Genomic DNA, 15,162 nt, shown 5'->3' on the forward strand with positions numbered 1-15,162 from the left:
AGCGGTTCAAGAAGGCAGCTCACCCCCACCTTCTCAAGGGGCAATTAGGGATGGGTAGAAAGTGCTGACCAAGTCAATGTTGTACACATCCCATGAAAGAATATTTTTAAAAATCCCACATGCCAAGAATAAATGTTCAGATGGGGAAACAAATAAAACATTGGGCAGAAAAAATTCACCAGCTTTCTCTCTGGTCGCAAAGTCATGGCCTCCCCAACCCAGCCTTCATAACTTTCCTAACACATCGATGTAATGTCACTTTAAATAACAGGTAATGTGGACATTGCTGCTTGTGGGGTTGTGATGTGCCTAAATTGGCTGCCCTGTGATATCACAGGGGCTGCACTTCAGTGGTTGTCAGCCTGGAATTCTGGAATGTGCTTTGAAATACAAATAGTTTTCTCTTTGCCTGTAAGTTATCCTTTCCTTTGCTTCAGGGGCACACAGTCCCCACCCACGAGCCAACACTGGGTTCAGATCAACGGATACCGTGCAAAACAGGGGGCAAACAGAAACCCTCGCGGTTTGTCTGAGTCAGTCCCACGCTCCTCAGTGACTTCACTCACTGGGGGGGACGGCGGCAAAGGTGTGGGAGAGGATAATGTTTTAATTTCGAAAGAATGGTGACTATTACATTCTCTTCTTCACGCTTTATTTCTTCACATGATATTAATTTATGAATGGATAAGCAGGTCAGAAGCTGCTCTCTTTCAACATTAACCAATTTATTGCAGAAAAAGCACAAACAAATCAAAAAAGAAGTGTCAAAAGTTCTGAAGGTGAGTTCAAATGGACATGATCCTCTCGTTAAAAGAGCCCTGTCCCTCTGGAAAGTTGCCACGATCTGAGAGTTTCAGTTTTCCCTGTTATTAAGTAACATAACGGTAACCTTGTTAGAAAAACATCGATGGTATTTAATGACTTGGTGGATTTCTCAAGTTATCTAAGCATCTTTACTAGGACCTGTATCACAGACCAATATTGAATGGATACATCATCAGTACAGCACATCACAGTCAGCTCATGGTGATCAGATTATCACTTCCAATAAATGATCTATATGCAATTAGGGGACCTCTTGCCCCAGCAAGGAGACCAAAAGATAACTCCCGACCGAGGAACAGGGAGGGTTTTAAGGAAAAAGAAATGACCCTTTAGTTCAAGGCAGTTGTGTTGATTGTTCTCGACTACGCTTTCTCCCCAGGTTCTTCGATCCTTCTCACTTCAGAGTCACAACGAGCAATTTCTTGAAAAAAAAATGCTGGAAACATTTGGGTCTTGGCAGTATCTGTGGAGGGAGAAACAGAGTTAATGGGCAGAATCTTCTGCACTCGCTGGTGGCGAGCTTGAAGGTGGGAAGGGCATTGAATTAGGTGGGATGGTGGTGTACTGGAACACTTCTGCCTTCCTGCCTCCACCAATATTAAGTTATAGATGGTAAGGGCAACTTTCCTGACCTGCTGCCAATTGAGGCGCTTAAGTGCCCAAATAATGAACGCTCATCCTACTGCTGCTGGTGCCTACCTTGCTGCCAACCCCCCCCTGTCCTTACAGCAGCAGCCACTGCTCCCACAGTGGCGCTGCTGAGCAGAAGAGCTGCCAGCCTCCCATTGGTCAGCAGCTCTCGCTCGGTGAGACATCCACCCCCTAGGGTCTTGGTTCCAGGAGAAGGCCATTGCCTGAGTGGTTGGGTGGCCTTCCCGAAAAGAGGCAGTGTTGGTCTCTCGTGACCCCCCAATGCCTCAACAAGATTCTGCCCCTCATTTCAGGCCACGCTGGAAAACATAGGAACATAGGAAGAAGGAGGAGGAGTTGGCCATTTGGCCCTTCGAACCTGGTCTGCCGTTCAGCTAGGTCGTGGCTGATCTTATACCTCAACCACCATCTTCCCAAACTATCCCCATATCCCTTAATATCTTTAATCTCTTGATTCCTGGTTTGAACATATTCGATCACTGAATCTCGACGGCCCTCTGGCGTAGAGAATCCCAAAGATTCACCACCCTCTGAGTGAAGAAATTCCTCCTCATCTCAGTCCTAAATGCCCTGCCCCTTATCCTGAGAGTGTTGCCGGGATTTTCCGGCCCTGTTGTGGGTGGGTCCCGCTGTGGGTGAGGTGGTGCCCCAGCCAGAAGCTCATTGACTTGTGGTGGGGCCGGAAGATCGCGCCCTGTGCCCCCTGGTTCTAGACTCCCTCAACTAGGGAAAACATCCTTCCTGTAACTACCCTGTCGAGCCCTGTAAGAATTTTGTATGCTCCAATGAGATCACCTCTCATTCTTCTAAACTCTAGAGAATACAGGCCCAGTCTCCTCAATCTCTCCCCATAGGACAATCTCATCATCCCAGGGATCAGTCTGGTGAACCTTCATTGCATCCCCTCTATGGCAAGTGTATCCTTCCTTAGATAAGGAGACCAAAACTGTACACAACACTCCAGGTGCTATCTCAACAAGACTCTATATAACTGCAGCAAAACATCTTTACTCCTGTACTCAAATCCTCTTGCGATAAAGGCCAACTTACCATCTGCCTTCCCAGTTTCTTGCTGTACCTGCATTTTAGCTTTCACTGATTTATGATCAAGGACACCCAGATCCCTTTCCACATCAACACTTCCCAGCCTCCCACCATTTAAGAAATACTCTGCCCTTCTGTTTTTCCTACCAAAGCGGATAACTTCACATTTTTCCACATCATATTCCATTTGCCATGTTCTTGCCCACTCACTCAGTCTGTCTGAATCCCCTTGAAACCTCTTTGCAACCTCCTCACAACTCCCACTCCCACCTAGCTTTGTGTCATCGGCAAACTTGGAAATATTACATTTAATCTCCACATCCAAATCATTGATATGGATTGGGGAAGGGGGTAGCATAGTGGTATTGTCACTAGATTGGTGTCCCACAGACCCAGGGTAATGCTTTGGGGACCCAGAATTTGAATTCAATTAAAAATCTGGAATAAAAAGTCTAATGATGACCATACAACCATTGTCGATTGTCCATCTGGTTCACTAATGGAGGAAATCTGCCGTCCTTAGCTGGTCTGGCCTACATGTGACTCCAGACCCACAGCAATGTGGTTGACTCTTAAACACCCTCTGATCAAGGACAATTAGGGATGGGCAATAAATGCTGGCCTAGCCAGCGACACCCACATCCAATGAATGAATTTTTAAGTAATGTGAATAACTGGTGCTCCAGTACTGACCCTTGCAGTACCCCACTCGTCACACAGTCTGCCGTGCTGAGAATAACCCGTTTATTCCTACTCTCTGTTTTCTGTCTGTTTACCAGTTCTTAATCCATGTATATTACACGTGCTCTAATTTTGTTTACTAACCTCCTATGTGGTGAAAGCCTTCTGAAAATCCAAATACACCACATCCACTGGACACCCTCCCCCTTAGTTATTCTGCTAGTTACACCCTCAGAAAACTCCAACAGATATGTCAAACCCGATTTCCCTTTCATAAATCTATGTTGACTCTGCTCAGTCCTACCATTATTTTCTAAGTGTCCAGTTATCACATCCTTTCTAATAGATTCTAGCATTTTCCCTACTACTGATGTCAGGCTAACAGGTCTGTAATTCCCTGTTTTCAATCTCCCTCCTTTCTTAAATGGTTGGGCTATATTTGTAGATTTCATTGACATTTAGAGATTTAAAGTCCAGGAAGTTGAAGGCATGGCTGCTGGCGTTAGAACAATTTAATGGCCATAATCTTTCAGTCTTCCCTAGACTCAGGGGAGGTGCCAGAGCACTGGAGAATTGCAAACATTATACCCTTGTTCAAGAAAGGTTGTAAGGATAAGCCCAGCAATTACAGACCCAGTCAGTTTAACTTCAGTGGTGGGCAAGATTCTAGAAACGATTATTCGGGACAGAATTAATAGTCACATGGAAAAATATTGATTAGGGTTGATTAGGAAGAGCCAACATGGATTTCTGAAGGGAAAATCATGTTTAACTAACTCGCTGGAGTTTTTTTGAAGAGGTAACAGAGAGGGTTGATGAGGGAGGTGCTGTTGATTAGTGTACATGGTCTTCCAAAAGACATTCGACACAGTGCCACACAACAGACTTGTGAGAAAAATTATAGCTCATGGAATAAAAGGGACAGTAGCAACGTGGATAGAAAATTAGCTGAAAAATAGGAAATAGCAAGTAATAGTTAATGGATATTTTTCAGGCTGGAGGAAGGTTTGTAGTGGGGTTCTCCAGGAGTTAGTATTGGGACCCTTGCTTTTCCTGATATATATTAATGATCTGGATCTTGGTGTGCAGGGGACAATTTCAAAGTTTGTGGATGATATAAAACTTGGAAGCATTGTAAACTGTGAGGAGGAGAGTGTGGAACTTCAAAAGGACATAGACAAGTTGGTGGAGTGGGCAGACAAGTGGCAGCTGAAGTTCAATGCAGAGAAATGTGAGGTGATTCGTTTTGGTAGGAAGAAAATGGAGAGACAATATAAAATAAGGGGTACAACTATAAAGGGTGTGCAGGAGCAGAGGGACCTGGGTGTATAAGTGCATAAGTCATTAAAGGTGGCAGGACAGGTGGAGAGAGCAGATAATAAAGCATATAGTATCCTGGGCTTTATTAATAGGGGCACAGAGTACAAGAGCAGGGAGGCTCTGCTGTGCTTGTATAGGGCACTAGTTACATCCCAGCTGGAGTATTGTGTACAGTTCTGGGCGCCACACTATAGGAAGGATGTGAAAGCATTGGAGAGAGTGCAGAAGGGGTTTACAAGAATGGTCATAGGGATGAGACAATTCAGTTATGAATATAGATTGGGGAGGTTGGGACTGTTCTCCTTGGGGAGGAGAAGGCTAAGAGGAGATTTGATAGAGATGTTCAAAATCACGAGGGGCCTGGACAGAGATGCTAGGGAGAAACTGTTTCTGCTTGTAAAAGGATTGAGAACGAGAGGGCACAGATTTAAAGTGATTTGCAAAAAAAAAAAATGTGATATGATAAAAAGCTTTTTCACACAACGAGTGGTCAGGGTTTGGAATGCACTGCCTGGAAGTGTGGTGGAGTCAGGTTCAGTCGAGGCATTCAAGAGGGCATTGGATGGTTATTCAAATAGAAACAATGTGCAGGGTTAATGGGAAAAGGCAAGAGAATAGCACTGGGTCATAATGCTCATTAGAAAAGCCGGCAGACACAATGGGCTGAATGGCCTCCTTTTGCACTGTAACAACTCTGTGACTCTGTAATATCTGGGATGCTCAAGAGGCGGAATTAGAGGAGCGCAGAGATCTCAGGGGGTTGTGGGGCTGGAGGAGATTACAGAGGTAGTAGGGAGGGGCGAGGTCATGAAGGGGTTTGAAAACAAGGATGAGAATTTTAAAAACAAAGGATTTGCTCAACTGAGGGGCTATGTAGCTGAGAAAGAGCAGGCGTGATGTGTGAATGGAACTTTGATGCAAGTTAGGAAAAGGGTAGCAGAGTTTTAAATGACATAAAGTTTACGGAGGGTGGAATGTGGGAGGCTGGTCAGGAGAGCATCGGAATAGTCAGGTCCAGAGTTAACAAAGACATGGATGAAGGTTTCAGCAGCAGATGAGCTGAGACAGGGATGGGATTGGGTGATGTTGAGGAGGTGAGCGTCAACAGTCTTAGTGATGGTGCAGATATGTGGTCGGAAGCTCATCCTGGGGTCAAATATGACACCAAGGCTGGGATCTTCCTGCCCGGTGTCAATGGGCCTTTAGCTGGTCTTGTCATATTCTCCGCCCCGCACGCAGTGATTCCTGGCACGGACGGGACCGGAGAATCCCGGCCCAAGGTTGCAGTCTGCTTCAGCTGGGACTGTTGCCAAGGAGAAGGATGGAGTCCGAGACTCGGGAGCTGAGTTTGTGGCAGGAATTAAAGACTGTTTTTTTGTCTTCCCAATATTTAAACAGAGGACATTTCTGCTCACCCCGTGCTAGATGTCGTTTAGAGACCTTAGAGGAGTTGAGGGACGTGGCAGTGAAATACAATTTGGTGTTTTTCAGCGTACATGTGTAAACTAATGTCGTGTTTTTGGATGATGTTGCCAAGGGGCAGCCTGTAGATGAGAAACAGGAGGGGACCAAGGATAGATCCTTGGGGGATGCCAGAGGTAATGATGCAGGAGCAGGATGAGAAGTCGTTGCAAGTGACATTGTGGCTATGACTAAATGGATAAGAACACAACCAAGATGGAGCAGCCCCACTGAGCCAGACAGCAGTGGAGACGTGTTGGAGGAAGATGGTGTGGTCGACCATGTCAAAGGTGGAAGGTGTGGCAGAGTGGTATTGTCACTAGACCAGTATCCCAGAGGGCCAGGGTAATGATCTGGGGACCTGGGTTCCAATGATGATGAAATTTGAATCCAATAAAACTCTGGAATTAAAAGTCTAATGATGACCATGAAACCACTGTTGATTGTTATAGAAACCCATCTGGTTCACTAATGCCCTTTAGGGAAGGAAATCTGCCGTCCTTACCTGGTCTGGCCTACATGTGACTCCAGACCCACAGCAACGTGGTTGACTCTTAAATGCCCCTCTGAACAAGGGCAATTAGGGATGGGCAATAAATGCTGGCCTAGCCAGCCAGCGAAGCCTGCATCCCATGAATGAATAAAAAAAAAGACAGGTTGAGAAGGACGAGGAGGGTAAGGTTCCCTTTGTCACAGTCACGCAGGATGTAATTTGTGATGTTGATAAGAGCTGTTTACAAAGGGACATACACAGGTTAGGTGAGTGGGCAAAAATTTGGGCGATGGAGTATAATGTGGGAAAATGTGAACTTGTCAACTTTGGCAGGAAGAACAGAGAAGCAGCAAATGATTTAAATGGAGAGAGATTGCAGAACCCAGTGGTACAGAGGGACCTGATGCATGAATCACAAAAGTTAGTATGCAAGTGATTAGGAATGCGAATGGAATGTTGATGTTTATTACAAGAGAAATGGAATATAAAAGTAGGGAAATTTACTGCAGTTGTACAGGACCTTGGTGAGGCTACATCTGGAATACTGTGCGCAGTATTGATCTCCTTATTTGAAAAAAATATACAATTGCATTAGAAGCAGTTCAGAGAAGGTTCATTCCAGGGATGAGGGGTTTATCTTATGAAGAAAGGTGAGGAACAGGAGAAGGCCATTCAGCCCATCCAGCTTGCTCCTCCATTCAGTATGATCATGGCTGATCAAACACTTCAATGCCTTTTACCCACACTATCCCCATAACCCTTTACGTTATTGTTAATCAGAAATCTATCAATCTCTACCTTAAACACACTCAATGACTGAGCTTCCACAACCCTCTGGGGTAGAGAATTCCAAAGATTCACAACCCTCTGGGGTAGAGAATTACAAAGATTCACAGCTCTCTGAGTAAAGAAGTTTCTCCTCATCTCAGTCCTAAGTGGCTTTCCTCTTATTTTGAAATTGTGGCCCCTGGTTCTAGACTCCCCAACCAGGGGAAAAATCTTACCTGCATCTACCCTGTCTATCCCTTTAAATATTTTGTAGGTTTCAATGAGGTCTCCTCTCATTCTTCGAAACTCTAGAGAATACAGGCCCAGTTTCCCCAATCTCTCTTCATAAGACAGTCCCGCCATCCCAGGAACAAGTCTGGTGAACCTTCGTTGCACTCCCTCTATGGCAATAATATCCTTTCTGAGGTAAGGGGACCAAAACTGCACACATTACTCCAGGTGTAGTCTAACCGAGCTTCTATACAATTGAAGCAAGACTTCACTACTCCTGTACTCAAATCCTCTTGTGATAAAGGCTAACATTCCATTAGCTTCCTAATCGCCTGTTGCACCTGCATGTTAGCTTCCAGTGACTTAAGGACAAGGACACACCTTTGTATATTTCTATACTTTCTAATCTCTTTCCATTTAAGAAATACTCTGCATTTCTGTTCCTTCTACCAAAGTGGATATACTCACATTTTTCCACATTATATTCCATCTGCCATATTCTTGCCCACTCACTAAGTCTGTCCAAATCCTCTTGAAGCCGCTTTACATCTTCCTCATAACACACATTCCTGTCTAGCTTTGTGTCATCTGTGAACTTGGAAATATTACACTTGGTCCCCACATTCAAATCATTAATATATTGTGAACAGCTGGGGCCCAAGTACTGATCCTTTCCGTACCCAACTAGTCACAGTCTGCCAATGAGAGAATGACCCTTTTATTCCTACTCTCTGTTTTCTGCCTGTTAATCAATCCTTATTCCATGCCTGTATATTGCCTCCTTTCTCATGTGCTTTTATTTTGCTAACCAACCTCCTGTGGGGGACTTTATCAAAAGCCTTCTGAAAATCCAAGTACACTACGTCCATCGACTCTCCTTTATCAATTTTGTTAGTAACATCCTCAAAAAACTCCAACAAGTTTGTCAAACGTGGTTTCCCATTCGCTGATCCATGCTGACTATGCCCAATCAGGTCATGTTTATCCAAGTATCCACTTGGAACAGGTTGGGCCTGTATCCATTGGAGTTTAGAAGAATGAGAGGTGATCTCATTGAAACAGATAAGATCCTGAGGGGACTTGACAAGGTTGATGCTGAGAGGGTACTTCCTCTTGTGGGAGAGACTAGAACTAGGGGACACAGTTTAAAAATAAGAAATCTCCCATTTGCAACAGAGATGAGGAGAATTTCTTTCTCTCAGAGGGTCATTAATCTGTGGAATTCTCTTCCTCAAAAAGCAATGGAGGCTGGGTCATTGAATATGTTCAAGGCTGAGTTAGACAGGTTATTGATAGACAAAGGAGTCAAGGGTTATGGGGGGCAGACAGGAAAGTGGAGCTCAGATCCCAATCAGATCAGCCATCAGATTGAATGGCAGGGCAGGCTGGAAGGGTTCAATGGCTTAGACCTGCTCCGAAATCCTATGTTCCTATATTTCAGCACTGTGGCTGGGGTGAAAACCTCCTTGGATGGATTTTAAATACGCAGCAAGCTCTCACAAACAGCAACGAGGTAAGTAACCAGATAACTTGTTCAGAATAACGTTGCTTGAGGGAGAAACATTAGCCGGGCCACTGGAGAGAATTCTCTAGCCTTCTGCAAAATAACGCCTTGAGTTATTTTACTCCCATCCGAAGGGGGTAGACGGGGTCCTGCAGTTTAACGCCTCACCTGAACGTTGACACTACTCACAGTGCAGCACTCCCCCAGCGCTGACATGGGGGCCGAAGAGTTTGTGCTCAGACCACTGCTGCAGGGCTTGAACCCACGACCTTGGCCTCAGGGGTGAGAAAGTCACGGCTGCCTCAGTCAATAATGCCTCCCTTGCTCGGTAACGATTTAGGTTGGAAATTGCACTCTTGTGATTTCCATACGGAAACAGGATCAGATCAACGTGGCATGGTTGAATGGTCAAGTTGTTTGAGTGAGATAGTGCATGGCATCCAGTGTACATGGGTCAGCGCCTTAAAGAGAGAAGGGGAAGTATTACGTGTATTTTTCCCTGCAGTGTATTGGATGAAATACAGGGACCAGCCCTTTGGTCTTGATACAATGTCATGAGATACATTTCTCAGTAACGCTGGGGGAGCATGGTTGAGAACACTCAAAGGATTTTGTTAATGAATACACAATGACATTTTAAAAATAAAGATAAAATAAAAACAGGATTCTCTCTTAAAAGTTAATGCCCCGGCTCTATCAGCTGGCTACAAGGGTTTTCACTGGAACGCTGAAGTGTTGGGCGGAATGTCAGCTGAGTCAGGAATAAATTTGCCAACACCCTGAACTACATGGAATAGTCAACCCAGGCAGCCCTGCCCTGCTCTGTTTCGAGCAAGCCCTCTGTGGAGTTTTGGGACCAGACGTGAAGCAAAGCTGGGCTACTCTGACCCTTCCCCCCCTGAGCGGTTTGACCCTCTGAGCAGGAGGCCTGTGGCTCTCCCCACTGAGCTTTGGAGGGGAAACCGGTTTGTAAGAGCTCACTCGACGACCCTCGCTGCCTCTCCCCTTTTGCCTGCAGGGTGGCTCATCAGTCCCTGTACAAGGCCCCGTGGATCCAGGGGTCTCAGCGCGCCGCAAGGCCCGGTGCCGCTGAACAGCGATGGCGACAGTCGGCTGGAGCTGTCTAGGGAGCTGTGGGGCGGTGCAGGAGATGTGAACTCGGGGAACACCAGCGTCGACAATCGCGGACGAGCTGAGTGGAGAGCAGTTTGGACCAGGAGTTGACAACCTCGGCTGAAACACTTCAAATGAGTAAAAGAAATAAAACGCGTTCAAATCTGAAGGTCAAATCCCAATTACAGGGAAACAAAGGATTGGAAAAAGAATTTACAGGAAACCATTCACAGATTCAGTTCTTTGTAAAGGTTAGTAGGCCAGGCGAAAGATGAGTTACTGGTAGAAGATCAAATATTGAAAGTGCTGGTGAAACAAAAGCAAAAAAAACGGACATTGGGTTGACCAATCGCGTCAACCTTCTCCCCTCCTTCACCAGGGTTTGTTTGTTGTGGCCGATGAGGACCCTCCAACATGAGGCACCACCATAACGACAGGAGGTGAATGAGGAATACTCTATAAAGAAAAATACACGTTTGTCCCTGATTTGCCCAAGTAAGGTGAGGTGACATCAGGGGAGATGGGGTGGTACAGAAAGCACCAATGTGGAGCGTGTTGAGAATTTGGCTAAGGTGTGGTTTGCCTCGAATTTACACCCTATCACGGTGGACGGATGCCCCTACAGATGATGAGGCAGGAACATTTCTGAGGAGCTGTACACAGCCCTACTTAGGCCACATGTGGAGTAACTGTGTCCATTCCTGGGCATGGAAATTCAGGAAAGAGATGCTTGGAACGAGTATAGTCCAGATTCACAGGAAAGTTACCAGAGCTCCAAGGATTTAGATTATGCAGAGAAATTCCAAAAACTAGACTAATGTCACTGGAATAAAGAAGGAATTGTAGAATGATTTGATGGAGGTTTTTAGGCTTTTGGAAGGAATTGGTAGGGTAAATGGAGAGACAGTTTTTCTATTGGTGGAGGGTCTAGGAAATGACCTTAAAATCAGAATCAGACCATTCAGGACAGAAAGGCTGGTAGAAACGTGGAAACCCTCTCCCTTGAAAGGCAATAGATGCTGCAGCTCAATTAATGATTTTAATTCTGAACTAGAATTTTACAGACAAGGGCCGGGATATGGAGCCAGAGTGGGTAGATGGAGTTAAGGTACAGATCAGTCCTGATCTGATTGAAGAGCTCAGAGGGTTGATTGGTCTCCAGCTGTTCCACTGTTGCTATGTACAGGCACAGTTAGAATCAGGCTCTGTGAGCAATCAGGCTTATACTATCCACAATACTGCAGCCGCAGTTTGTCTGAAGGCTTCTCTCTCCTTCTTGCTCCCTGGTCCCATTTGGGCACCCTGATAAAGGTCTGGATGCCTGGCTGATGGCACCAGGCCTTCCTCTCTCTGAATCATTCATGGGGGAAAACCCGACACGACCATAGTGTCAGCGAAAGGCCCCTGAGCGAGGAAAGTACAAACTGGCACCTGCACAATCTGCAGAACATCAAGTTCAAATAAATTCTGAATTCCACCTTCAGGGTCAAGTGCCCTTTCACATCATTCAGACAGTATAGAGGGAGCTTTATTCTGTATCTAACCCCGTGCTGTACCTGTCCTGGGAGTGTTTGATGGGGACAGTGTAGAGGGAGCTTTACTCTGTATCTAACCCCGTGCTGTACCTGTCCTGGGAGTGTTTGATGGGGACAGTGTAGAGGGAGCTATACTCTGTATCTAACCCCGTGCTGTACCTGTCCTGGGAGTGTTTGATGGGGACAGTGTAGATGGAGCTTTATTCTGTATCTAACCCCGTGCTGTACCTGTCCTGGGAGTGTTTGATGGGGACAGTGTAGAGGGAGCTTTACTCTGTATCTAACCCCGTGCTGTACCTGTCCTGGGAGTGTTTGATGGGGACAGTGTAGAGGAAGCTTTACTCTGCATCTAACCCCGTGCTGTACCTGTCCTGGGAGTGTTTGATGGGGACAGTGTAGAGGGAGCTTAACTCTGTATCTAACCCCGTGCTGTACCTGTCCTGGGAGTGATTGATGCAGACAGTGTAGAGGGAGCTTTACTCTGTATCTAACCCCGTGCTGTACCTGCCCTGGGAGTGTTTGATGGGGACAGTGTAGAGAGAGCTTTACTCTGTATCTAACCCCGTGCTGTACCTGTCCTGGGAGTGTTTGATGGGGACAGTGTAGATGGAGCTTTACTCTGTATCTAACCCCGTGCTGTACCTGTCCTAGGAGTGTTTGATGGGGACAGTGTAGAGAGAGCTTTACTCTGTATCTAACCCCGTGCTGTACCTGTCCTGGGAGTGTTTGATGGGGACAGTGTAGAGGGAGCTTTACTCTGTATCTAACCCCGTGCTGTACCTGTCCTGGGAGTGTTTGATGGGGACAGTGTAGAGAGAGCTTTACTCTGTATCTAAGCCCATGCTGTACCTGTCCTGGGAGTGTTTGATGGGGACGGTGTAGAGGGAGCTTTACTCTGTATCTAAGCCCGTGCTGTACCTGTCCTGGGAGTGATTGATGCGGACAGTGTAGAGGGAGCTTTACTCTGTATCTAACCCCGTGCTGTACCTGCCCTGGGAGTGTTTGATGGGGACAGTGTAGCGAGAGCTTTACTCTGTATCTAACCCCGTGCTGTACCTGCCCTGGGAGTGTTTGATGGGGACAGTGTAGAGGGAGCTTTACTCTGTATCTAACCCCGTACTGTACCTGTCCTGGGAGTGTTTGATGGGGACAGTGTAGATGGAGCTTTACTCTGTATCTAACCCCATGCTGTACCTGTCCTGGGAGTGTTTGATGGAGACAGTGTAGAGGGAGCTTTACTCTGTATCTAACCCCGTGCTGTACCTGTCCTGGGAGTGTTTGATGGGGACAGTGTAGAGGGAGCTTTACTCTGTATCTAACCCCATGCTGTACCTGTCCTGGGAGTGTTTGATGGGGTCAGTGTAGAGGGAGCTTTACTCTGTATCTAAGCCCATGCTGTACCTGTCCTGGGAGTGTTTGATGGGGACGGTGTAGAGGGAGCTTTACTCTGTATCTAAGCCCATGCTGTACCTGTCCTGGGAGTGTTTGATGGGGACGGTGTAGAGGGAGCTTTACTCTGTATCTAAGCCCGTGCTGTACCTGTCCTGGGAGTGTTTGATGGGGACAGTGTAGAGGGAGCTTTACTCTGTATCTAAGCCCGTGCTGTACCTGTCCTGGGAGTGTTTGATGGGGACAGTGTAGATGGAGCTTTACTCTGTATCTAACCCCGTGCTGTACCTGTCCTGGGAGTGTTTGATGGGGACAGTGTAGAGGGAGCTTTACTCTGTATCTCAGCCCATGCTGTACCTGTCCTGGGAGTGTTTGATGGGGACAGTGTAGAGGGAGCTTTACTCTGTATCTAACCCCGTGCTGTACCTGTCCTTGGAGTGTTTGATGGGGACAGTGTAGAGGGAGCTTTACTCTGTATCTAAGCCCGTGCTGTACCTGTCCTGGGAGTGTTTGATGGGGACAGTGTAGAGGGAGCTTTACTCTGTATCTCAGCCCATGCTGTACCTGTCCTGGGAGTGTTTGATGGGGATGGTGTAGAGGGAGCTTTACTCTGTATCTAAGCCCATGCTGTACCTGTCCTGGGAGTGTTTGATGGGGACAGTGTAGAGGGAGCTTTACTCTGTATCTAAGCCCGTGCTGTACCTGTCCTGGGAGTGTTTGATGGGGACAGTGTAGAGGGAGCTTTACTCTGTATCTAAGCCCGTGCTGTACCTGTCCTGGGAGTGTTTGATGGGGACAGTGTAGAGGGAGCTTTACTCTGTATCTAACCCCGTGTTGTAGCTGTCCTGGGAGTATTTGATGGGGTCAGTGTAGAAGGAGTCAAATATGCAGATCTTTGGCATAAACAGGGCAATGAAATTCATGTTGCCACAACTGAAGTGTTAGGGGTTGTTGGGGAATCAGAGATGAACAAATTGATGTGGACAGCCAGCAGCCTAAATAGATCCAGAACTAAAATGACAGAGACAGTGTTAAAAAAATGTGCAATTGCCTCACGGAAGTCTTCAGGTTGTTGATTGGTTAGAAGGAGGCCTATAGTGCCCTCAACCTGCCTGGCCAGAGCAACAATGCACAGGAGCAGGAACACTGCAGAGGGCTTGTTGTTAGACAGGGGCCTTAAAAATATCTCAGGGTGGCAGAGCCACTGGGAGGGTTGGGAGAGAACTGGGGTATGGGGATAGTGTGAGAGGGAGGGGAGCAGCAGATAAGAACATAAGATCATAAGAAACTGGAGCAGGAGTGAGCCATTTGGCCCATCGAATCTGTTGCCCCATTCAGTAAGATCATGGCTGATCTGATTGTGGCCTCAACTCCACTTTCCTGTCTGTCTCCTTGTCAGTCAAAAATCTGCCTAACTCAGCCTTCAATATATCCAATGAGCCAGCCTCAGCTGCTCTCCGAGAAGGGAATTCCACAGACGATCCACTCTCTGAGTGAAGGAATTCCTCCTCATCTGAAATGGGAGACCCCTTAGTTTTAAACTGTGCGGGGGTAAAGGGAGCGGTGATGAGATTGCGAGAGACACACAAGATGTGTCTAGAGGGGGTGTGAATGGCAGAACGATGTCGTCTGAAAGCAAAAACAATCTGAAAAACAAGAGTAAAACCGAAACCTGGACAGGAAAAGGAAGTAAACTGGGGCCAGAGATTACAGCCTGAAATGATTAAACTCAGTGTTGAATCCGGAAAGCTGTAAAGTGCACAATCAAACGATGAGATATTGTTCCTCCAGTTCACACTTCATTAGAACATTGCAGCAGGGCTGAGACCAGGAAGGTCAGTGTGAGAACAAGGAGGGGGGGAATTAAAATGACAGGCGATGGGAAGCCCAGGGTCAATGGTTACAGACTGACTGGAGGCAATTGCTGTTTTTATTTCAGATTTCCAGCATCTGCAGTATTTTGCTTTTATACTGAAAAATGCTTTATTTACAAATGGCTTTTGTTTAAAGTGAGGTGATGCCAGAAAGCAACCAGACAGCGACAAACTCTAAACGTGTCTGAATAACATCTCACCAATGGTCATTTTAACACAGGCCCATGCCCAATGACCTAGGGCTCGATCTGCTGTTATTCAGCGATCGTGTCC

This window comes from Cetorhinus maximus, unplaced genomic scaffold (assembly GCF_964194155.1).
Source record: "Cetorhinus maximus unplaced genomic scaffold, sCetMax3.hap1.1 HAP1_SCAFFOLD_1286, whole genome shotgun sequence".
NCBI classification, from domain to species: Eukaryota; Metazoa; Chordata; class Chondrichthyes; order Lamniformes; family Cetorhinidae; genus Cetorhinus; species Cetorhinus maximus.